The sequence below is a fragment of the Aythya ferina genome, assembly GCF_964211825.1.
Source record: "Aythya ferina genome assembly, chromosome: 21".
Taxonomy (NCBI): Eukaryota; Metazoa; Chordata; class Aves; order Anseriformes; family Anatidae; genus Aythya; species Aythya ferina.
The window spans coordinates 7,806,961-7,832,964 of NC_140319.1; the positions used below are offsets into that span (position 1 = coordinate 7,806,961).

General features: G+C 41.0%; 1 protein-coding gene across 8 annotated transcripts in view; it reads left to right on the forward strand.

Annotated features, from left to right (window-relative positions):
• MMEL1 (membrane metalloendopeptidase like 1) overlaps positions 1-26,004 on the forward strand; it is a 56,731-nt gene that overhangs the window by 236 nt on the left and 30,491 nt on the right. For 3 of the 8 annotated variants that reach the window (XR_014685149.1, XR_014685150.1, XR_014685154.1), the window contains exons 2-12: positions 545-2,131; positions 2,872-3,097; positions 4,282-4,474; positions 7,726-7,892; positions 8,126-8,396; positions 8,659-8,873; positions 12,695-13,922; positions 15,838-16,411; positions 17,396-17,563; positions 19,938-20,148; positions 21,115-21,170. The gene's annotated coding sequence lies outside the window, so the exon portion shown is untranslated. Of the gene's footprint in view, positions 1-544; positions 2,132-2,871; positions 3,098-4,281; positions 4,475-7,725; positions 7,893-8,125; positions 8,397-8,658; positions 8,874-12,694; positions 13,923-15,837; positions 16,412-17,395; positions 17,564-19,937; positions 20,149-21,021; positions 21,171-21,378; positions 21,455-26,004 lie in introns of those variants that run through there. The other 5 variants (XR_014685153.1, XR_014685151.1, XR_014685152.1 and 2 more) reach the window with 5 other exon arrangements.

The following is a 26,004-nucleotide window of genomic DNA, read 5'->3' on the forward strand; positions in this document are numbered from 1 at the left end:
GTCCTCTGCCCTAAACCTCGCCCTCCCCGCTCACCCCTGGCTTACAGGGGGAAGGGGCAAATTCAGTGCTAGTTCCCTTCTCCCTTTCCAGCCCCTCAAAGGCAAAAGCAGGGCGTTAAGCTGCCCCCTCCCTGACCGCCACCAGGACCAACAAACTATCAGTGATTAAAACTTTATCAAACTGGCATCGTGGCCAGGGAGACAAAACCCAGTAGGTCCCACAGCCTGGGCAGCCAAGGGGCTTGCGCATACTGGCAGGTTTTGTGCGGCGCTTTCTGATTAAAAGCGGTTAATGTGCAGGTGTGGACAATTAATTAGCCTCTGTGGCCTGATTCTGCTCTTGGCTTTGCTCCCCAGTAAAGGTCTCAATGACAAAACACTGGATTTTCACAGGATTTTGTCTTGCTTGTATCTGTCAATTGGAAAGCTTTCTACTTCAAATTCTTTTCCTACTTTCCTACTGTCAATTGGAAAGCTCCACTGCCCCAAGCAAAACGAAGTTATGCTCAACAGCCCCTCATGCTGCCTATTCTCTGTTTCACAGGCTCTAGGTGTAAATGCTGATGTGATGCTCCTTGGTGAAGCTACAGCTGCTCAAAATGTCACCTCAGAGGCTTGCCACGCTGCTGTGCGAAGAAGGGGACCGCCATCTAGCCCAGCAGGAGTTGCCAGAAGCCACTGCTTTCTATTTGGCTGCCTTCAGCTGCAGTGCCCCCACGGCCGTGCAGAAAGTGAATTCCCTAGACAAAGAGCTCTGGGAGAAAGTGGTAGCCACCTTGGAGATGTGGTGCAAAGACAAGAGTCAGATTCCCAAGATCCAGAGCAAGAACTTGGACGCTGTGTCCCTCAAAGTGGAAATAGCTGCCGCCTTTCTCTCCACCATAAGTCCTGACAATGTGGTATCCTCACTATTTAAATTGGAGGCCCTGCTTAGACGAGGATGCTCAGAGGAGGTGGTGAGTAAATGCAGTACTCTGCTCAAGGCTAACCCGAAGCACTCGATGGAACTGCTGCTGCTGAGGGCGTTGGCATGGGTGCTGTCAGGGGCACAAATAAGGAAGGGAGTTGTGGACTATCTTGAAGCATTTGTGATGCATCGCACTGAGGCAGTGGCCTATGTGTGTACCAGGCAAAGAGAACACCTGCCACAGATCATCCAGGCCTTCTCTAATTTTCTCTCAACATGTCAGAAAGAAAGCCCAGATTGTAGATCCTTGGACCAGTGGCTGGGCAACTGCTATGACTTCCTGTCTGCAGTGGCACCAGATGATATCTGCATTTGCAGGATGCAGGCAGATTACCTGTTTAAGAAAAGCAAATTTGAGGAGTGCGTGGCAGTTTGTAGCAAGGCCCTTAAGGGTTTGTCAGCAGGTAATAATATCAGAGATGAGAAAGCTTTGGGTCTGCTCTTGGAACGGGCTGCTGCATATTTCTTCTTGGGTGGACGGATGCAGGAAATGATCCAGGATTTAGCAGAAGCCTTTGCAGCTACCCCTGCCCAGGCAATGAAGCACTTTGAAGAGCTTTTCTCACCACCTGATACTGAGAAGATAGAAGAACAGGCTAGAACTGTCCTGGAGGTGAAGTTTGCAGCATACAGGGAGGCTGTGCGTGCTCGGCCTGAGCTCAGAAGCAATCATGGTACTGAACTTCTCCCTTCCGTGATCCAGACAGTCCAGTTCCTCCTGCACATCTCCCCAGGATCCAAACGTGAGCTCAGTGTTCGGCTGGCAGACTGCCATCTCCTGCACGGACACATCAGAACTGCCCTGGAAATCTGTGACCACCTCTTAGCAGCAGAGCAGAAAACTTACTACAATACTCTGCTAGCATTGCGAGGATTCTGCTGCCTCCACACTCAGAACCAGCAGCAAGCTCTGCAGGACTTTCAAAAAGTCATCGAGCATGATTCCCCACATCCCAGCAGTTGTATTAAAGCCTTATGTGGGCGTGGACTTATCCGGATTTCTGGTGGCAGCCACTACTTGACAGCCCTGGATTATATCACAGCTTGCCAGTTAAAGCTGGAAGAAACCATCTTCACAATCAAGTCCTATGTGCCATGGAACCAAAGAGGACTGCTGCTAAAGGTCCTCCAAGAAGAGGGACAGAAGATGCTCCAGAAGAAGAGGTACCCTGGAGGCAGCTCAGCCTGGGGACAGGAAAACAAACACAGCTGAACAGATTCCCAACAGAGTGGCCTGAGTAGCAGGGAGGGTTCTTGCGTCAGATAACCAAGAATAGGATTTAGACCCTTTTAAAGTGCTCCTAATAAAATAAAACTTCATAGGTGAGGCTATTCCAGCAAAATACCTTTTGGCTGGTATGTTGTAAAGTGACAGGATCCACGTAGCCAAATCAGCTCAATCTTTATGTGAAAGTTAATTCATGATGCAACAGTTGGCCTGAGCTAGGAGTGAGCAAAACACTAGATGGAATATGACAGAGATTTCTCCTCTAAAGGAGTTGTTACACCCAAAATAAAACAGATTTGTTAGTGCTAGCTGGCTCCTTTCAGTCTCAGCTCCGAACTGAAGGACATACTGGGCCACTAGATAGATTTCAGTATCACTGTTAGGTTTTCCTTTCCCATTGAAGTATCAGCTGCAACCACAGGTATGAATCACATGTTTTCAGCCTTTCTTTAGACCCACAGCTGCTTAAGAACATATTTTTATAAAGGGGGGTAATAATTATAGAATTAAGTGGCAAGAGATTTATGTGGTGCTGGATGTGGTAAAATGTATTAACTGTTTTGATAATAGACTGTGTCTGAGCTTCCAGATGAGACAAAGAGGCTCTGTTATTGTTAGCATTTTACCTGAACCTTTCCTTTTCCTTTCTTTTTTTTTTTTTTTTCCTTTCTTTCAGGGATGCCCTTGGGGTTTATCAGCTGGCTTCTCTCTTGGTGGAACTGGATCTTTCTGATGAAGCATCACAGATCCTTTGTGCTGATGCTCTATACCAGATGGGCTGGGTAGAAGAAGCTCACAAACTACTCTTACTGTCACTCTCCAGAAATCCACAAAGGTCTCCCATCCTGGCTAGACTCGCACTTCTGCAATTGAAGAAGGGTTTCTTGTATGATGGCAACCAGGTAAGGAGCACCTGGCTAGCAGGGAGAATGAGAGACTGATCAGTGATGGTATGGTGAATGGGGATAAACAAAAACAAACAAACAAACAAACAAAAAACCAGCAGCTCAAAGTCTGCAGTTTTCTTTCTTGTGCTTGAAACTGTGGGTGAAATTCCAATGTGTTGATTCTCCTACCAAGGATTACAAAGTTGAATTACCAGCTTCTGCCATCAGAGGGAACTATTGCATTTTTTAAAATCCCAGATAAATTTTGCTAGCCAAAAAAGTTCCCAGGTTTTGTTGTTACCATTTCCTGGGAAAAATAAATGTTTTGTATAATATGCTGTCTTTGGGAAGCTATTCATGAATGTCATGACTTTATTAGAGTCAGCAGGTAGGCCCTGGAAATTAGATTCTTATCTGCAGCTTCTGCTACAAGTTCTGGATGGAATATATGTCACCAAAATTTTTTCAACAAAACATTTTTGATCAACTTGCTTTCTAGCATCCAAAATAGAGAGCTAAATAAGTTCTATGTGTATGTTTGGTGTATCAAGATAACTGTTCTTGTCATTCTTGCTTCTCTGGCCTAGATTCAAATGTTGACTACCTGTGTAAGCACGTTTGCTTTACCAGAGGAAACACCTTTTGTTTCTTTTCCGTATTAATTTTAGTAAAAACTGCTTGGTGATTTTCACTCTAGTGAATGGAGGCAAAGATACCATATGTCAGGCAAGATTCTTCCCCAGGACAGTAGTTCGTGGATTTGAATCTGTACATTTCTCAGCAGTACTAAAAGGAAGGTGAGGCACTTCACTGAATTCACTAGTTTCAATTTTACAACCAAAAAGTTTCAGCAAAGTCCTGTTCCATAGAAACTTTCTCTTTTTGGAGCAATCATCCTGTAGTTCAGCTGTATTTATAGCAAGTTAACTGGCAGTCTGAACAGCTGATTTCAAAGTAACCAAAGCAGCATTACTATATCCACTACAATGATTTCCACATTATAAAAGAGATAATAATTCCACATAATAGAAGAGATTCATGGTGTATGGCTAGACCACAGCCAGCACCCCAGTAAAACATGGAGAAGCACTGGAAAAGAGCATACTTGTATCCCTAGACAGAAGTAATTCTAGCTTTAGCAGCTCTTAATTTCATTTATCTTTTCATGCCAGTCTATCTTTTTCTCTCCCATTGTTAAGCTGCTAAAGAAAGTGATCAAAATTGGCGATACCTCCTGCCTCCTGCCAATCATGGACATTTTCAAAGATGAAGATCGGAAGCTGATGGAAACTCACTGCCGTTTCAGAGCACTGACTATCTTGAAGAACAAACAGAGGGATGCTGACATCAAAGAGGCCATTGCCTATCTTTCTTTTGCCATCATTGCTTCAGGTAAGATTATAAAGCTATGGGTAGGAGATGTACTTCTATGGGAAATCACATCAGTGGGTATGCAAACAATTCCCATCCATCATTTCCCCAATGAGAAGACTGAAACAGTAGACTTACATGTAAGAAGGTAAAAATTAAAATAAAACACCCTTTTAGGATTAGCAGTGTAATGCTGTTCTTTGATGGTACAGGAAAAGCAAAGTAACAGAGGGATTTTTTGGTACTTGATGCAGGGATGCAGTTTTATCACCGCAACATATATGTGCTCAGAACACAGGGAAATGTCTCAAGGAAATCCTGCAGAACTGCTTTCCCTTCCGTGATTTTCATCAAGTAGCTGCACACAGGTGACTGAAGCAAGGCTGAAAGCTGGTAATTGCAAGAAAAACCAGAGATTTTTGATCTAAAAACATAGTTTTCCCAGAAAGTCAAACTTGATGTAGAAAGAGATGAGAGTTTCTTCTAAAACACAATTGTTTCTTAAAGAGGTTAAAGCCAAACTTCTGATAAATGAAAGGGAAATTTGGTCCCTGTGAGCACTTAGTCCTTAAAAGACTGTGAATGAGGGGCTACTTCACAAAGTCATCTAAATGAAGGAAATCCTGGATTCAGAAGAAAGAGGAAGCCCTTATCCCATTTATTTTGTGTAACTGTTAGGGGAAGTGCTAGCGGATAAGCAGTGTGGAAAAGCTGCTGCAACAGGTTCAGCTTCAGCCCATTTTAGATCAGCAGTTTTGAGGTAGCAGGGTCCTGTTTAGCCTTAGTGTGTTACATCAATTAGTACCCTGAAAATCCTCCTACCAGTGAAATTGACGTGGAACCTCCTGTTCCTCATAATGAGCATGCTGTAGATAAGTCACTGCAGCAAACAACCTGCCTTCATGTTCCAACACACCAATGAATGTGTGGTTCCAGTGCAAATGAGTGAATGCACCCACTTACACGCATCATTATCCCAGCTTTTCCTAAGGAGAGAGATTAGGCTGATATGGAAATGCTTCTGGCATGTTCCAAGCAAAACCATATTTTTATGGTAATCTGCCTTTCACTCTGAGCAAATGTTATGACAGCAGCATTGAGAAGAAGAGACATTGGTTTATGAAAATGGAAAAGAAAACTGTTAATTGCTTTGAGATGGTTCCATTTCACAGCCTGTGCATTCCAGCTTATCAACCCCCCACCTGCTAGAACAGATGCTTGTTAAGAAATAGACATTGTCTTTATGGGAGCCAATTGATAGAGCTCCAGAGCGATAATAACCTTTAGTACAGAAGTTTTGGAGCATATCAGGAGGGAGAAAAAGCCTCATTACTGTAAAAGAATTGCTAGGGGCCTGTCTGCTGGCTCATCTCTGCAGGCAGCTGTGCAAGATGCTCCATTTGCCTGATAAAAAAAATATTTACAGTGGCACTGATAATTTATCATCCAGTATTGAGATGCCACGTTTATTGATTGCAGTCCTGGGCAAATTAAGATCCTCATCAAAAATGCCTTGAAAGGAAGGGGCATATGGATGGGGGAGGGATGCACACTTTGTATCCAGTGGATGAAGGGACCATACTTTTCATGGATAGCTTTATGTTTTTTTATTTGGGCAGCGCGTATTTGAAAGCAGAGAAAAATAATCTTATATGCAAATTCCGGTGCAAATGAAGTGTGGAAGTAAATTAGACAGTCCCATCTGGATTCCTGTTCTATCCAAAACAGCGTGTACCTTCTGACTCTACTTAATTAAAACAGCCAAATGGCTTTGTGCTTCCATCCTCACGTACCTTCCTTTTAGAGCCCTCTTCTCTAATTTGTGCTGCTCCTATTCCAACACACCAAAATCTCCCAGGATTAGTTCTAATGAATTGGATCCTAATCCAGCTCAGATCCTTATGTAGTGGCTGTGTTATTGGTAGGTTGCCTCCTTTTGTGGCACGTTAATGTTGTCTGTGGAGACAGTTGTGATTGTGGGATAGATGTGGAGATGTGAAGACATGCCCTTTTACAATAAATAGCCTCGTCTTACTTTTACTGCGTTCCATCGCAGCGTTACTGTGCTGTTTTTAGAGGTCCTCAAGAATAACAAATGGCAAAACTTTCCAGACTTCCTCAAAAATTGACAGAAGCTGTTTCATTACACCTGGAAAATGTATAATTTCTCTGTACTATCAGCTGTGTGAGTCTAGGTATTCCAGAGAAGGCAGAAAAATATCGCCTGCATGTTGAGTGTTTAATAATTGCAGGCCACTCCGTTTGCTTCCTTTCACAGTTTCTGAGGAGGCTCGCTCTTGCTGAGACCTTGAGGCAATCAGAAAAGCAGTTGTGGCTGTTTGAGAAGAGATAAAGTTTATTGACATGTGTATTGATTTTATTAGAAACCAGGAAGCTTTTGAACTAATTTAGCAGTGTGATTTTATGATTTTGATTCTCTTTTCCACTCATTTTTTTATTGCAGTGTTCTTTTGGCTTGTTTAATTAGACTGAAGGCTCTTTGAAGTAAGGCCTGTGTTTGTAGTGTGCCTGGCACAGTGTGGTTCCTGTTCCTGTCTGGAAAGTTAGAGTTCTGTCACGGTAGGACAGTTACAGTTATAAATCAGATTGCAGCCATACATTTACTCTCAGCAAAGTGCCCCAACTTTCTGTAAACCCTATTAGAACTTTTTTTTTTTTAATTTCTGTGTATATAAATATTATATACATGCATCTTTTTAGTGTTTTCCAGAACTGATTCTTCTGTTTATAGCATGCAGAATTTTTATTTTTTGAAAAATTATCTTAGTGGCAACATATATGCCCTGACTAGGATTTTTGCCCATATAGCAGCCCAGACATTTATTATTATTATTATTCCAGATTTGCCTGTCGCTTATTAGCCTATAAAGGTGCACCGGTTTCTACTGTCAGCCATCTATCTGTAAGTGAGAAACGTACACTACAAGACTCAGAACATCAGAGCAGCCTTGTCTTTGTAAGGCACTCCTGAAAACACATCCAAGACTTCACCAGTGAAAATCCATTCTTTGGCAGAATTCTACCGCTTATTCCGCCCTTGCCACAGGTCTAAATAAAACGCTTACTTTTCAGCCCTGCAGTCAGCACTCCACAACCTGTACATGTATATCTACTGCATCATTTTCACTTAGCCTAATTGAAGCCCTTTGGTGGGGCTTAGTAGTCTGCACACAGTGGGATTTTACTGCACCTTACTTTAGACCATTAGACTGGAGACCTTTCAAGTAAGCACGGCTGCATGTCTTTTCCAGGTGGCTCTGCTGAAGACTGCCTCCTCATCAGGGCTCAGTGTTATGGGCGCCTTGGTCAGAAGAAAACTGCTATTTTTGATTTTAATGCCGTCCTAAAGGAGGACCCTGGGAACGTTCAAGCTCTGAGTGGACGAGGATTCGTTTACCTTGCTCTGAAGCAGCAGAAGGTATTATCACTGTATTGATTTACTGGTGAATTTTCTGGCAGTATTAAGCAATATCAGTGTAAGATACCATAGGCCATGTCATGGACTCACTGTAGTCAAGAGTTTCCTATAGAATTTGCTCAGTGAATGCCCTTGCTTTGGCTGTGGAACAGCTGGCAACTGAGAGAATTAAAAAAGATAAAACAACGAATAGCTATTGTCACCATTTCATTTTTGGTCTTGTTTCTACATAGGAGGCAGTACAAGATTTGATCTCGGCATTGAAGGCAGAGGCAGGAGCAGTGATCCCAGCAATCTTGTCTTTAAAGCATGAAGCCCGGGAGCTGATCGCTCAGTGGCTTCTTCAGCATGGCAGGACCGTGCTAGCTGAGCTTGTTGCTACTAAAGACCTTTCAAAGGAAAGGAGGACCCTCAGGGACCTTCTCGTGATTGCAGGAGCACTAATCAAAATTTGCAAGGATGCTCAATATCACATCTTCTATACAGATGTTTTGACTGCAAATGGTAAGCACTAATTCTTTACATAGCTCATCAGAATAAGTGAATGATTAATGAATTCACAAAAAAAATGTTCAGTGGCAATGGGAGCATGTATTTATTTTACAGCACTTCTTGAGAGAAGCTTGCAAAAGTTTCAGGAGAGGGTACAAAGTAATTATAATACCCTTAGATATGAAATGTGGATAGTCTGCTTTAGTAAAGTTTATTGATGTCTCTTTCTCCCTGTGGAATGGGTTACATGCCTTGTACTGATGTTAACCAACAGGAAGGTATGAAGAGGCCCTGATTCACCTTCAGGAAGCATTTGACCACTCTCGTGCTGATGAGTTTGCTAATGCAAGACTGGCTGTATTGCAGCTGAAGAAGAGGAACATGCCAGTGGCAGCTCACTCATTCAGCATCCTAGCGAGGAAAGATGAAAGGGAGCTGAGGTTTCTCCTGAACTTTGTAGATGCTAAGCAACAGCAGCATCTCTCTCAGGTACAACCCTTTTTTGTTGCCTCATCAGTAGATTCAGCAGGGAAAGAAATGGGAAGTAACAGAAGTACAGAAGTATTTTTTACAGGAAGTGTACAGAACTATGTGGGAAGACCATTTATCAGAAGAATTACATACAAACTGGCTTCTTTCTCCATCCTTCCCTCCAGCCAGTCAGAGTAGATTTGAGAATTTGGATTCAGCTTCTTTCATTGCAGTGACCTTGCTTCAGTCTCTAATAATTCATCATTACCGCTTCTTACCACTTGGGGGAATTTCTTGATGGTCTCCCTAGCACGCAGCCTGTTTAATCCCACCACTAATATGCAGGGGTTGTGAGGGAGAGCTAGAGATTTAACAGGATCGTTGATAATATTGTACTCTGTATGAGTTACATGGTGCACGTAGCTGACTAATGGGGAAAGGGAATTCATGTTTTGTTCATTTTCCTGCTGAGATGAAACTGAAGGTTCTGATTCAATCACATAAAACACTTCAATCCTTTTTACTTGTGTAACTTCAGAATTGTAAATATATTCACATTTTTATAAAATGCCTTCGAGGTTGGGGAGGTTTGGTATTGGTTTTCTTAGCTACAACTGTTTGACACAAAAGTATCATGTTGCTCTAGTCCCATGGAGTATTTATTTTTCCCTTTTTTTTTCTCCACATTTTGCCCCCAAATTGCATCCAGCTCTGAGAAAGCATCTCCAACAATAAGGAAGGACAAGGTCAGATTGATGGTGAGCAGTTTTAACATTCACTCAGGCATCTGCAATACTGATTACCCAGAAGCTCTGTGTTCTGAGAATCAGTTTGCTTCCTTTTATTCAATTTGTAGATTCCGTGTACCCTGGTGAGAAGCTATATTGTTATGCTTTCTCCCAGGTTATAAAACAAACAACATGCTGATATACTAAATGCATCTAGAGAAGAGTACTTTGTATGTATTTTAGCAAAACAGCAGGAGGATATAAGTAAACAAGTATTAATTTACCAGTCCCTAGATAGACACCATTACAGAGAAAAGAGCCCCTTTCTTCAGAATAATGTAGAAAGTTCAGTCTTCTGGGGAAGAGTTTGGAGATCTCAGAGCCAATTTGCAATCTTTCACTATATAAAGTTGATAAAGGTACATTCAAGAATGTGTCTGTGAAGGCCCTGAGGAGGCATCTACAAATGAAGATAAGTTTTACAGCTGAATTTCCCTTGCTGCTACATCACTCTTCCTGTGTGGAAGTCTCACAGCTAAGTCCATCCATGCTGCTTTCTGAGAAAATGCAGAGGGATTGTTATGCTGACAACGAGATAAAAAAATATGTACAGTTTAAACTGAATTGATGTGTTAGGAACTCACTGGTGGTACAGATTAGTGAAACCTTTAAAAGAGGAGAGGCACTTTTTTTTTTTTTTTTATCAGCTGCGGAATGGTCTGGCATTTAACCCCTTACTGGTGGCTTATTTATCATGAAAGATTTCTCCACCACACGAGAGACTGGGGGTGTGGGGCTGGCTGGACTGATTTAAAGATTGGAACTGAATACCTGTTGCAAGTAAAATAAGAGTAATTTTTTAAATCTTTATTCTCAGGCTTTTTGTGCAAATCAAGTAAACATTTGAACTCAAGCACCTGGGGTCTCTTTCTATATTCTCTAATCTGCAAAGATTACTGAGCATGATTGTCTTTATTACTGATTAGCCCAGAATCAGTAGTGGTTGTTGTGGTGGCTTTTTTTTGATAGACATTTTGTGACTAAGGGGATAAATATGTACTTTGCTTGGGTGGGGAAGGAATTGGCTAATTCATCTATACAACATCACAAAGGATCTTTCTGGTAGGACTTTCTTTTGCCCACAAGGTTATTCCAGTTTGTGTGAAAGGAAGATCTCGTGAAAGCAAAGAGCTTAGAGAGAATTTGTGTGAAAAAACAAGTGTCCTTACTGTGCCATGGCTCCTAACTACACTGCAGGGGGAGCGTGTTCTTTCTGTTACCTCCATTTCACAAATAAGGAGACTGAAACACCGAAGAGTTTAGGGATTTACCCAGTGTCCCACAGCGTGTCTCTAGCAGAGCAGCGCTTGGAGATTAAGGGTATTATAGAAATGTATCGTCATTATCCTGGAGTCTGGTCTGAAAAGGTAAAAATAATCCAACATGAGCTGCATAGGAAAGGGTGGAGGAAGGAGAGCTCCTTGATGTACTACTTTTTTTTTTTTTTTTTCGTGAAAACAAAGTAATAAAATTCTTGCATTATTTATAGTCCAAGGGGTCCCATGATAAGGAATCTGTAAACAACTGTGAGAGCCACATGGGAATAGGAATCTGAAAGACTTATTAAACTCCAAAAGGTCAGAGGAAGGGAGTTTGCTTGCTGCTAGTGCAGCTTCAACCCTTCTGTTTCCTATGTCAGAGGTTAGATGTGTGACTGATTGCCAGCTCCTTGCCCCGATCCTCGGAGCTGCAGGCTCTGTTGACATGCCATAGGCTGTCCAGAGCTGATTCCTACAGAAACAGCCTTAAAAACGATACAGCCTGTGTCTAAATTAAGCCCTCAGCAGAAGGCATTTTGAGGAACTGCACAATGAACAACGTGATCTAGAACTTCAGAATTTCTAGGAAAGAGCTGTTCTCATGTCAGAGAACATGCAGATGCAGTTAGTTCCTCCTCGAGCCCCTGTTAAAGTCCCACCACTAAGAAAACACCTGCACGGACTAGTTGCTGTAAAAACACTTGAAAGGACATACTAAATTTGCTACTTTTTAAATTGTAGTCAGAGATCTGATGGTTTTGGACAGGCTGCCTTCCAATTTATGGCCAGAATTATTAAAGCCAATGATTTACACTATTTGAGGAAAGGTCCTACCTATTTCTACATGTGGAAGCTGAGAGATTCTCTAATAGAAACTCACTTATGTATTCATATTTGTCATTTTGTGGCAAATTGGGGTAGAGTTCTTCCTAAATTGTTAGGAGTGGCTAAATTATTTCATGTCACAGGTCTGAGATGAGTTTCTCAGGCTGACCTGCAATACTGTTCCATTTCACCGGGAACCTGTTTTCCTTTGTTGCATTAAACATCAAGCGGTGCTAATCTAAGCCATTAACATACAAAGACAAGGCAAACGGGCAGACTGGAAGAAGACCTGAGATGGACTTTTGGAGAGTGCTCAAGCACGGCTACTGAGACAGTGGCTGGGCTAACTAAAGTTTGGGTAGCCACCAGCACCCGAAGGCAATGTGATATCCCCTGGAATGGGACTGATGACAACATTTATCCTGTACTTGGGCTCGGCTTGTTTGGCTCAGCGCTCTGTAAGACCTAAGCTGCTGGTGGCAGTCTTGTTTATAACTTAAATATTCAATCTGCTGCAGCATGTTAAAAGCTTTGTTTATTACCAATAAAGGGAAATAATGAGAAATCCATTTGAGGCAAATAGTTCTAATGGAGTTTTCTTTATTGACTTTTATAAGCCTAAAAATTATGTGGCTCGCTCAGCCTTCTCTATTTTCTTGTTGTTGTTTTTCCCTTCAGGTAATAGCAGATAGTTCACAAGCACTTGAGATTGTTGATGAGCTAAACCACTAGTTGGCTATTTGTTTTGTTTGTTTGTTTTCCTGTAGCTTGGGGAACCTTTTCAGTAGAAACCATATTTCATTATTAGCAGGTGTGGATATTTGTGGAGCAATGCATGGGGCTAACTCCTTACTGACCAGAAAACACAATTTCCCTATAGTCACCTGTTAGAGCAAGCTGTGGCAGAAATGTACACACATACACCCCGGCTTCTAATAACAAATATTAACTAACTTTATGTCAACAGGTAGCAGTGCAAGAAGGAAATGTGCTGATTAAAGAATATCGCTATGAGAAGGCTCTTGGTTATTTTACCCTGGCTATCTTGACAAGCAGAGATAATCCACGATACCTCCGACAGAGGGCTGCTTGCCTTATGCACCTGAAAAAATATGACAAAGCTTTAAAAGATATGGAGAAAGTAATCCAGAACCATGGCTCTAACAGTCTGAGAACACGAGTTCAGGACCACTGTTCAAAAGGACTCCTGCTGTTGTCAGTGTCAGAGGAAGAAGCAGCAGTTAAGCAGTATATTGAAGCACTGCAGTTGGATGAATCTACAGCACTGTGCAGCATCATGAATGGTCCTGGCAGTGGAACTTTAGCCAGAACTTTCCATAAGATTGCACAATACAATTTTGAAATGCAGCATTATGAAGAGGCCTGGAAAATCACTGATTATGGCCTTAAAATTGATAAAAATAATCCTGAACTTAAGAAACTGAAAACAAGACTCAAGCGAGAGGCATCAGGCTGTAGCATACATTAATTTATCCGCTTGGGAATTTTCCAGTGACTGTTTTTTCTCGTTTGTTTGTAAGGCTGCAAGAATAAGGGAAGGACAAGGAGCTCATGATAAATATGGAATGGAACATGGCACTGAATATGGCACAGCAAGGCTAGAAGTAGAAAATTTCGGATAGTGAAACAAAGCTGATCAAGGGAGCTATGAGAAAAAGGCAAATGACATTCAGTATTCTTTAAAATTATTGTGGATGTGCATAAGCCTTGTGAAGAATGTGTTCGTCTGGCTAAGCTGAATGATTAATTCCCTAACACATGGATTCCAATCAGTGAAGGGAAGCAGTCAAGTAGCTTGCAGTTTATGAAATAATAACCACATATTTCCTTGCTACTTACCTGATTAGCTTTAACACATACTGCTCAACTAGCTAGTCTTTTTTTTGTAGGCCAAAAAGTTTGCTCAAAAGTAACATTTGTAACATGTTTTTAAGTTGTGAAGCTACACCAGTTAAAAGTCCCACTCCTGAATGGAAGGAGCTGCTGTCATATTCTAATGGGTTTGCAATAATCAGCACCAGCGTAAAGAAGTGGGGCAGTATAAATGCAAAGCAAAGTGTTCTAATGTCCCAGGCAATGTAAGATGAAAGATGAGATCCAGCAGAGATGAAACATCCAACCTAGTGACTAACACCTTGCTTTCCAGGGGACAGAGACAGCTGTACTACAGACAGGTGAGCGTGGGCTTCTTTCTTTCAAATTCAAGGAAAGTTACTCTGCTTCTAAGCCTACTGACATTGATGAGTACTTCTTGTTCCTAATTGGCATCAAGATGCTATAGGGAAGTTTCTTTCCAAGTGTGAAATTATGTCCTTAAACAACTTCCAGCTACACATGCAAGCTGAAGGAAAGAGCTGCTGATTTTTTTTTTCAACTAGCAATTAAGAAAGGAATTTCTCCGTTTCATACTGATTTTTTTTTGATACATAGTTGTTTGGGACTTTGAAATTCTTTAGCTTTATTTTTGTTTTGGCTGTTTGACTGGAATAATAAGCCTCTTTAAAGCTTCATGGTTGCTGTTCTGCTACCATTTCCTCTTTTACTGGTGAGTTTGATTCAATACCAGTTGGCTGATCTTTTTCTCTTGAGCAATTTGATCCTTCAGTGGCTTTTACACCGTCCAAATAATGTGCTCACCCTGTTCAGTCTCTCCTTTGCCACAGTTAGCATTGCAGATGTTGTATAGACAACGCTGAGAGCATGAGGTCTAGACACACAGACACTCAGTTGCACTCGAGTAAAGTAATTTCATTACAGAGAGACCAAGAATCTGGTTCTCTTCTGAGTTATCCATGCTGACAGTTAGGAATATCAACACAAGGACTGAAGAAAGAGTCAGGGTTGAAATCAAAAAGAAGAAAACAGTAGCCTACGGGATTAATAGCCTCTCTGCTGAGAGAAGCAGAACCAACTTTCTGAATTTTAGTATGTCATTCATAATGAACTGAAATTTTCATGAAGACCCAGGTCTTTATGTCATGTAAAAGTGGGTTAGCTTAGTTTTCCAAATTCACCCCTATAAGATTGCTGTAGAGCTATACTGAGGAAAAAAATGCTTTCAGGTGCCTAAGACTGCTATTTTTTCAAGCACCAGGAAGGCATATAACTTCTTATCTGTTAGTCATGGTCTAGATTAATGGCTGCTTCTCTCAGTGGATCCAAACTGTTCTCATCAGCATTTTTATTTGTTTCTTTTATCTTCTCTGTCCCCTTTCTGTGCACATTAAACCACTGCGATCAAAGCCCTTATCTCTGTTTGTGCCTAGGCTTCTGATTTGTTCTTTATTTCTCCGTTATGGGCTTGCTCTTCCAACTAATTTCTTGGAATATCAAATAGATCTTTCTGATTAGTCACAGTGAGAGGGGTTTGATTAGCAGCATCGCTGCATTATGCATGCCTAGCACAATTTCACACTCAGCACAACCCATTCTGACACTCATTTCCCAGACTCCTGAGGAGCAGGCAGGATTAAATGTGACCCATTTATTTCAGCTACTGCCCAGCCCATGCACCTAAGAGCCAAAAGCATGCCTGTGCCTTCAGGTTCACATACCTCCACCACTCTCTTGCTGTGCTTTGCCACAAGACAGTATCTTGCAAAAAAAAAAAAAACAAAAAAAAAACCACTGAAGTCCTTGCAGAGTACTCGGCATTTTCTAAGAGACAGTCATCATTACTGGCTGTGGATATAACTCTGAGGCTAATTGTGATCCTTCCGGCAGTGCTAGGGAGGCCATGAGGACCATTTGAGATGCCTTAATAGCATCACTGCTTTTGAGTCTGGCTCTAGCCAGACTGCTGCAATGTTAAACAAGCTATCACAGCAGCCATCGGAGAGGGCATTGCTGTCACTAGGGAGCTGGCTTTGGCTGTTTTCCTTTCAGCCCAGTCTCCCCCACCAGCAATAGTTATGCACCAGAAATCCATCAGTACTTCTCAACAAACATCTCCCTTCCAGTCCAGGCCGATAAGTCTCATTCTTATCTGATGCCATGCCCCTTCTCAGGGCCTGGGACTGTTCAGTGGAATCACCAACCACCTCATTATATACATGCCATTTTCTAACGGGATATTTTTTCCACTTCCAGACTGAAGAATCTGGGTAGAAGAAACTGCAGTGAGCACTTCTACATGTTTCTTTAAGGGTATGCTGCAATTTGGAAGATTATGGAGCTGTTTGCAACTGCTTTGAGAGGCATTACTCACTCTGTGCCTGCAGCTGATGTCTGAAATTGTTTTCAGAAGGAACTATTGTAATACCTGTTCCTTGAAAGTCTCTTGTGCAACACACTTCAGGACATTCTTACAGCATGCTGGTGTAAACGTTGGATAACTACAAAGAATTTGAGCATAGTTATGAGCCAACACTAGAGTAATCAGGAAGGGAATATGGCCTGATCAACCGGTGTCAACAGTGGAACTGGATACCAATTTATTTGAAACCTACATTCATCCCAAGGAAAGCTTTAACACCTGTAGCTCATGCAACTCTGAGCTGTATGCAGATACTACCAAATATCCCTTTGCTCCCTCTGAATTTCATTTCTTTGAAGTTTTCTTCAACCTCAGCAATGCATCAGCTAGGCTGTAATAATTGCAGTCCATCTACATGGGGAGGCAGAGAAGCTGAAGGAAGACTACCCTGCTGCACCTTGTCACCAGGTAATGAACAAAGGAGGCTTTGAAAGCTTGATTGTTTCTACACAAATGATCGCTTGCCAGCGTTGGCTTTATAAAATATTCAAGATTTCTTACAAACACATAAAAGGGATACCAGATGTGAGAATATTTGTTGCACACACACAGTTATATGAGCAAAGTTTCCTGACTTCGTATGCCGCAGTCAAGCAGGCAAGGAACGGTTTAGAAATGATTGGTTGGGATTAAATAGTCAACTGGAAGCTTTTCTCAGAGCTCAGACAGAGCTAAACTGAACTTTTCTGATTTCAAAAGATCATTTTTTCCTTTAAACTCATATCACCCCCATTGCTTTTTCAATTTCAGTTACTTAAGCGCTCCTAGGTAGTAAGAGAATCAAAAAACATCAGCAACTGATCAAATGCGTTTTTGAAGCTGACATATTGCCTGGGAAGTCATCTTCCTGACTTTCAGTTTAATCCATGGAGCTTCCCAGATTTACATCATGGTGGAAATGTGGCTCTGGCTTACAGCCACACAGACCCAGTAACTTTTAATGAGTTTCTGTGTTTACAAGTGAGGACATTCCACTTGACTTGCAGAGGCAGATGTTTCACTTTAATGACAGCTAATCTAAAAGCCATTTCTTTTACTATCATTTCTCTGCAGAAGATTAACTGTGTTATCATTGTACTGCTTCTGCATCAAGCAATTTCTAATTTGCCAGGGCTCTGAGGAGTCACTGCCATCATTAATTTAATGTGTTACATGAAATTATCACTGGCATTGTAGCCTGCCTTTGGAGTCTTGGCTATTTCAATCATATTTCAGCTAAACTAGTCCATGTCAGGACCCATTGCTTCAGTCAGCCATCACTCAATGACACCTTAAGGATTACTTTGAAGGCGCAGCACTCCAGAGCTGTGGGGTTTAGGATGCTCTCTCTCTTCTCTCCTGTACCCGCTATGGCTTCCACAAATGACTCTTACATATTAATTTGTTCTGTAGGACACCAAAGAATACTGCAGACCTGCACTTGCCTCACAGATGTGTACACCTCTGACACCCCAAGTACAGGACCAGTGGTTTGTTTGGTCACTGAAGTACCTGGAGGGCAGAAGAGGAGGATGATATCACCGTTCGTGGTGTTCACCAACTGAGAAGCGGTGAGGACAGGTTGGGAACAAATTGCTATATAACTTTCATTTACAGTTTATTTCAGAAATTTTACTTTGGGCATATGATGCATGGCCAAGACCTACCACAGACCTTGACAGGTCTACTCTGTGGTCCTGAGGAGCACTGAGTACTTGTTTGGTGTGCAATGCAAGGCCAAGTTTAACTTCCCAGGTTAGCTGTGGGTGTAGGTGTCTCACCATTCAACCTGATCATTTTTGTATTTGTACATTCCCTACATGATTCCAAAAAAATCAAGTGTTACAGAAAATAAACTAGCGTAAGGATTTCCCACAGATTGTAAAGGAAATTAAGAACAGTATCAGGTAGGTTTACGTCTCATTCCTGAACTGCGTCACAGTGAATGAGAAAATCTAGCAGTAAACCCAGAGGGGGAGTATAGGAGGGAGCAGGAAACACAGGAGGAGGAGGAAGACTCTGTTCCATTCCAGTTCTGCATTTTTGTTATGCCCCTCGGTTGTATTTTTGTCTCCAGGTCAGTGTTGTGTATGCCTAATGCGACCTGGTGGATATACTTCACGGGTGTCACGTAGCATGATGCATAGGGATCTGAAGTCACAGGAGAGACACAGTTTTAGATCCAGATCAGTAGTGGATGAAATGAAAAACAGACTGATTATTATTTTCCTACTTAGAATGACCATTTTATGGAGCATCTTGATTGCTTAGAAACCTCAGATGTCGTATAAGATTCAAACACTGGCAATATACTCACTACATTCTCTAAAAATCACATTAAAATCTTACAATATTAGGAACATCTTTGAGTACTAGTAACAATGTAGGGTTAGTTCTTTTAATACAGAGTTTTAACAACAGAAACACTTATACTTCACCATTTGCTTTCTATTTTTTTGCAACCTTGCCAACATTATGTTTGCAATGCTGTTTCTTTTTTTCTCATGCATCATTTGTCCATTCTTGGGCAATAAAGTCTACTTACTGAAGAAAACAGGTAATTATCCATCTACATAAATTGTCCTTTATCCACATCATTAATGTGTTTGGATGTTTTAATTGATTGCATTCTCAACTGCTTTGGATAGCTAAAATGCCAGCTAATGCCATCCAATTAAGCCTCCTAATAAACCTGACTGATGAACTGCAATATAATCACACATCAAGTAGAGATGTAGGGGGAAATGCCACAGAACTGACAGTTTAGAATAGACTGTGTTATTCTGAAAGACCCAAATCACTTCTCAACAGTGAAGCTTCTAATTGACAATAACTGGCAGCAGATCTGGTATCCAAGACCCGATTCAACCCACCTTTCAAGCACATGCTCAAGTCTGTTCCTATCTACAGAACATTTTTGTTTGTTGCTGACTTTGGTTCCTCCCAAGAACTTCCCCTATACTTGTCCTCTTCCTTCCATAATATTCTATTAAAAATTTATTTTTGAAATGTTTTCTTTCCTAGACTTTTTGAACGGTCATAGGAATGTATTCAGCAAATACATGAAATATATTACCCTGAAGAAGGTAACATGTTGATAATTAGTACTAGGTAGCAAAAAGGCAAAGAAGATATTTAGACTTTTTAAAAATATATTTGTTTGTAAATAAACAACACTAGATGAGGCAGATATAAGTGAAATAAACTCATACTAAAAATAGGATGTACGCTTCCATCAGTGCCCTGCAGCAGCTCACCCAAAGATGGCATGGTGTCTGTATGACAGCTCTGGAGGTCTTTTTCTAGGCTCAGAGACTGTAGATTTAATGGAGTAATTTGTGTGAAATTCTCTGCTCTATTTTGCCAGATGCCAGACGACATAATGGTTCCTCTGGCATCAACATCTATTAATCTAATCTTGACTTTGATTCTCTGTGTGACTTTGTTTCATCTGTAAAATGGGGATAATCTTCTATTTCAGATGTTTGTCCTCATCTCTCAGCTCTGGGTACAAAATACTTTGAAGATGACATGCTATTGCAAAAGAGCTACAGATTCTCATCAAACCCGTTCCCCAATCAGTGATGCTAGTAGAGGTCACCCCTCTGTTCTGCCTCTGATACTGCACACTCCCTTGTTTATTTATTTGCACAGCTCTTTGGCAACAGTAAATTCAGAGCCTCAGCCCTCAGTGGGAACAAGAATGTGTCCCTGAGCATCCCACTGTATGCAGCCTGCTGGGACAGATGTTGTGTTTATGTTGTAGACAATGGCAAGGGAAACAATAAGAACATTTTGGTTCCTTCTTACAGGCATGGCACTGCCTAAGTTTGTTTCTGAGAGTGAGCTATACACCAACCCAGTAGTACCAAATGGGAAACTAACCACAGAGGTGCATCTAGAATCCAAATCCTTTCCTAGTGGGCACTCAGGTACCTCTCTGCTTCTCTGCCAGGGTCCATTCCTGATGTATGGCACCTCCAGCAGTTACTCTGTGAAAGAACTGACCAGATCTCTCTACCTTCGTCTGTGCTGCAGCTCTTGGTACTACAGAACATAAATACCAGTTGTTCATTCAGAACACAAGTTCAGAACATCTTCAGCCTGAATGATGCAAGTCTTCCAGTTTCCACAAGCATCCTAACCATTGGTGGGCATGCAGGAAGGTGAGGTGGAGGTGAAAATGGGATGTTTGCTAAAAGTTAAGCACATGTATAAGCATTTTGATAATCCAGAACTTCACACTATGGATAGTATTGCTAAAAATAAGTGTAAGAATTTATTGAAAAGTTGGCTTTCTGTGTTTAATTAGATGATATATATGTGGTATATGAACTCATATGACTGGTTATATACTCTACATTTTTCAGTTGGTCTGAATATCTTCCCTTTGAGAACAGAACTATCATACTTAATTTGAAAGATACAAACAATACATGGTTAATGGATATTACTGCAGAAATTTTGCGTGTCTTGTAGCTGGAAATCATTTCAAGTAAAATAACTTAAATTCATTTTGTTTGCAGTCTGTCTTTCCACGTACCAAAATAAAGCAAAGACATGCCTTTTAAGTCATGCACATCTATTTTTAATGACACAACATTCTAAAATTCTAATTGCAATATTAAGCACTACATGGAAATTAAATGTATGGAAAATCAGGCATTGCCTTCCAGAACAAGTTTTCCTGCCATAGATACTTTCAAACCTCTTGGGAAAGAATTAAAGCATGTCAAGTTAAACTGAGAACTGTCCTAAGATTTACTGTAATAGGAGAGACTTTTCTAAATGCTAACAAGCTAGTAAATCATCTTGTCCCATTAAGGACAGTACTGGTAGTGCCTGCTGCACAGTCTGTTTTCTCCAGTCTAGATATAAAATCAAGTGATTTCAAATATGGTGGAAAGGGTTAATTCTCCCTGATAAGTCTCCAAGCAGAGCATTTAATTCATTGGGCATTCTAATCCACCTCTGTGTGAGTGAACGTATGAAGGAAGAGAGAGAGATGTAGTCACAGTACTTTGCAAGACCATTTCTTGGGAAAAGCCTTGTTAAAGAGATTAGTGCTAATAACAAGAATAAGTGTTTGATTCTGATTGCCAAAAAATGTAAATATTCTAATTATATTGCAGAAGCTACATGAACTACCTGCCTTCTACAGCTGAAAAACAGTCTCCACCAGGCAGAGGTAAGACAAGTTCTTATTTTTACCTGTTTCTCTCTGCAGAGTGCATGCAATTAGAAATTAATTGCAGAAGCCATTGTCTTTTATACCTAATACCACTGATGTCTGATTTATTTTTTTTTATGATGTTCAAAATATCATTGTCTCATGAGGGAAGAGTTTTGAAACAGCATCTAAACTTGGAGGTTTTACTGATTCTAATCTGTTTCAGATGTGCATCTACTGGGGGTTATTTACTCTACACACATCTGGTAGCCAACCAGCTATGAGAAGACATTTGAGCACTGTTTTTTCTGTTGTTTTGTGTTTTGTTTTTTTGTTTGTTTGTTTGTTTGTTTTTCTGTTAGTTGACAGATAACAGGGTTAGGCTGGCTCTCAAAGACAAACCCATCATTTTGAGCACAATGAGTTATCTTCTGTAGTCTGCATCCCTGCTACAATAAATCAAAGGGTAGCCATCATTCTAGAGTCATTATTTGTGCTGATTTATGGAGGATTAGGCTGTTGTGGGGTTTTTTTGTTTGTTTCTTAATATCACCCTATAGCTTCAGACTGTCTGTTGTATTTAAGGAAAGTGTATATACCAGACTAATTTCTGCCAGTTTCTTTAATACTCCTTTCACTCTTCAGAATGCAACAGCATAGACTGAGACTGTGAGGTGAAGGAAGGTATTTGCTAACACTCTGCAGTATTGTGCTGTTGCATACTGCTTCGGTTACTAAGCAAAATAGTGATTTGGATAGTAAATCTATTCGTTGTATACACCTTGGGGCATGGGAGCTTTCTTATTTACATTAATTCTGTGATTCTGGGATTCTGGGATTAATTCACACACAGAGAAAAACAAATACATCTTAGTACCTGTGTAACCTGAACATTAGAACCCAAGTCACAACAGAAATGAGCTATCATTACAGAGTTCTGGTTCTTTGTTGTCCTAAAGACAAACAGAAAAGTAACAAGAGTTTTAATGCAGTTTCTTGGAAGAGTTTTACAGTACTCTCCATACCCCTACTTTCTCTCTCACAGATACAGTGGAATTGGTAACTAAAGAAGAAATGAAAAATATTTCACATGCAACTGATTTCAGATATGGTACCGGACTTTTACCTGATATGGGGATAGAAATACCTCCAGAGATGGGGCATCCACAGCTTCTCTGGGCAGCCTGTGCCAGTGCCTCATCACCCTCATAGTAAAGAGCTTCTTCCCTATATCTAATCTAAATCTACCTTATTTTAGTTTAAAACCATTCCCCCTTGTCCTGTGACTGCACACCCTGGTAGCTCTGCATGCTTTAATGTTCCAGCGATACTCAGAACAGAGCATTTGGCTGCTTCAGGAGATCAGATGTATAAAAAAGTTGGATTACTTGTCTGTTTTATGCAACTTGAAGGAATAGCTTTTCCACTGCTGCTAGCTACAAGCAGCTCATGCCGAAGGGAAGCCTTTAAGGAACTCCAGAAGTTAGCAATTGCTTGGTGCTGAGCGACTGCATAGAATAACTACAGATTGCACCGTAACGCCAAAAGTTTCTCAGTGTTTCCACATTCCCACAGGAGGCTTGGCCAGGGCTGCTTTGGCATCTCTAAGTATTGAAAATGTTAGCCACGGATGTGAATTACATTGCAGGTAGCTGCCAAGGCCAGCCCCTTGCAGCTTCCCAAAAGCTTCTGCATTAACCACCTTGTACAGGAGTGATGGCACAAGAGGGGTTGCATGCCCACTTCACCATAAAGGCTTTGGATGGCTGCCTAAGAGACAAAGATTTATATGTGACCTTTTGCATGCATTCAGGGCAAAGCCCAGAAGCCTGGCATCGAGAGGTATGGGATTTTCTCTGACATCTTAGTGTGCATCGGTTTGTAGGGAGATACAAAATGTGATAGAGTTGGGTACCTTGTTTCCATGGGAACAATACTTAAGCCACATCATACTAAGGATGATGTCAGCACCACGTCCTGCTTGGGTTTGATCACTTTAGGAGGTTGCAGTGCTCATACACTTAGTGTAGCTATTTAGTGCCTACGGGAGAACCCCCAAGCACCAGCTGCTGTATTATTCATGCCATCCCTGATTCTTAGAGTATATGGAGAGCAGCAACATCTATTCAGATGACTCAGCCCATTCAGTTACATCAATACTAAACACAACAAATGTTGTAGTATAACCTGAGTAAGTGTCGGGAGAAGGTCATAGCCAGGGCATTGAGGAATGACTGCAAAACCCCGGGATGGGAGGAAATGAATTAGGTGATGTATTCTCATACAGTGCTACCACAGGAGTTCTGACATACACATTACTGATGGTAAAGCGAACGTATGCACAGAGAAAAAAAAGTGCAGAACCCCACATAATTTTTATCTGTAGAAAAAATTATTTCTGAGTTGAGAGTTGAAGGTCAATTTCACATGGTGGGCAAGTAAGACATAGCAACCAAACCTCTGGGGAAGATGGTTGTAGTATCCTTGAATGCTATCTTACTCCCAGCATGGTGTCTCAGGTATAGCCATGGTTATTACAGATTCCCCAAGGAAAATATGAAAACAAAAATACTCATAGCCCTGAATCACGTACAGTCTTCCAAGCAAGTGAGGTAAGAGCTAGTCTGTGCTGTCTGGGCTTGAGCTCTCTGACTATAAATTCCTCACAGACTTGAGAAACTTTTCTAAGGAAAAAAACAACCTTTAATAAAACCTCCAGACTAGGTTCCTCCCTCTCTGCCAGTCTTGGAACAGTTCTGTATTGTTTGGGATGTCTTATGCCTGAGGAAGTACCTCTTAAATAAACAGTCTTATGTGGGGTCTTAACATTCACAGTAAAAAACACCCTAAAAGAAGGCAGTCATCCAGATTGTCTGCTTAGGCCCCAGCCCTTCAGGGTCCAAGTGAAAAATATTAAAAAAAAAAAAAAAAAAAAAAAAGTTACAAAGCAAGCAAAAAGGGAAAAATCCTTTCAAAGTAGCCCAATGTAAACAGCAAATGCCTTATTACTTCATGTGTTTTGAATCTAAATTGCTTTGGGGAAAAGACAGCATGTATCCCAACAATTGAAAACCCTACTGTTTCTCAATTTCTGGAAAAAGAAATCCCCAGATTGATGTTCACCCTTTAGAATTGATGGTACTTCTCCTCATGCAGAAGAGAAGGACTTTCTTACAGCACAGGAACCTAAATGCTTGTCTCCAGCTTTCCCATCACGAACAGAAACATCTAATAAAAACAAGATACATCAGCAGTAAATCAAAACCCCTCCTACTGTCTAGTATTGCTGGCTCTGTAGCTACAGACAAATGTTTTATAGCTCATGTCTGCCCTTGAAAGCTTAATCACCAACCAGAAGTGTATCATGTCCTAATCAATAATGCAAACAATGACAAGATCCTTTCCCACCCAAGGACCTTTAAAAATTATTCATCTCCCCACCTTCCGCATGTCTATTTTAAGGGCATAATCCTGCTCTCACACATACTCACAACTCCCTTGTCTGCCTTTAGGAGTAGCTCTCTGCTTGCCTCTCCTAAGGGGGGAATTTGCCCATAGATGCATCAAGTAGAAGAAAGAGAGAAATATTTCCCCCTGAGTTTAAAGATACAAAAGGATTCTCCCCAGGACCGTCAACGTCAGATTTTCCCAGTGTATTTCATCTGCAAAAGTGCTCAGGGGATTATTTCACTGATATCTTAACAACAACAATCAATTTCACTTTTAGGTTCAGCACGTGATTTTTATTGGCTTGCTGTATAATTTAATTATCTGAAAGCATGCAGTGGTGGGGTGCTCGTTCATTGCAATGATTGCTCCTAAGCCTCTGAGCCTTTCGGCTGTATTCACAGCCTCTCCTGGCTCTCACTCCTTGCCAAGCAGTCTTAGGGCTTCCAACTGACTTGGTTATACTTGCCTGGCAAATACAATGTGTGTATACCTAAGACACTTAAAGTATAGGCTGTGTTTGCCAAATCAGTGCAAATTTGAATCATAAGAAGGTAAAAACTTTTCCCAATAGGAAAATGGAGCCAGTAGTCAGGTAGCTCCTTTACATCTCTGCAACAACTGTGAACTTCTGGATATCTGCTTGGGGTAGTGTACTGCTATTGCTTACCCAGGTGCAAACTTGCTATAGAAGAACATTTAAAAAAAAATAATTTATCGCATTCTCTCAGGTCTTATTCTAAACTTACTGATCAATTTCCTCCCTTTTTCCACATTCTCTAAACAAAAAGTTAGAAGGCTCAGCACTACCTAGACCAGGGATGCTACCCACTAGATCAGGTTGCTCAGGGCCCTATCCAGCCTGGTACGTGCTGGAAGACTGATAATATAAGCATTTTCCTTACAAATACTAAGAAGTTTATTTCAGAGCTAAGCTACACAAGAGAAATAAAAAATATTTGTCACTGTTGACTTCCCAATCCAAAGTTCAGATTGGCCTACAATAACCTCTAGGAAATGAAAGCCAGTGCCATCTGCTACACCCAAAGTTCATTTTATTTCCTACTGGAAACAGGATACCTTTTCCTCTGCTCTGTAAGGAAGCAAAGCCAGCAGAGATACAGGAAAAGATTTTTGATATAGTTCCCACTTTGTCCCAACATAAAATAAAAAGGAACTGCAGGATTTTGTTTATGACTGGCAATATTTTTCAATGGAATCTCTGGATTATCTGGGGATCTAGGAGATAGGTGTCCTTGGGGCTCATGCAGAACTTCAACTTTTGGCCTTGATCATATCATTTGTTAGAGCTGTTTCTTGGGTCTTCGTAATTCTTCTGTCCCTTGATTATATGGGGAGCTAGTTCCTGCACCCAAATAGCAGGCAGTCTGTATCCCCCACAGCA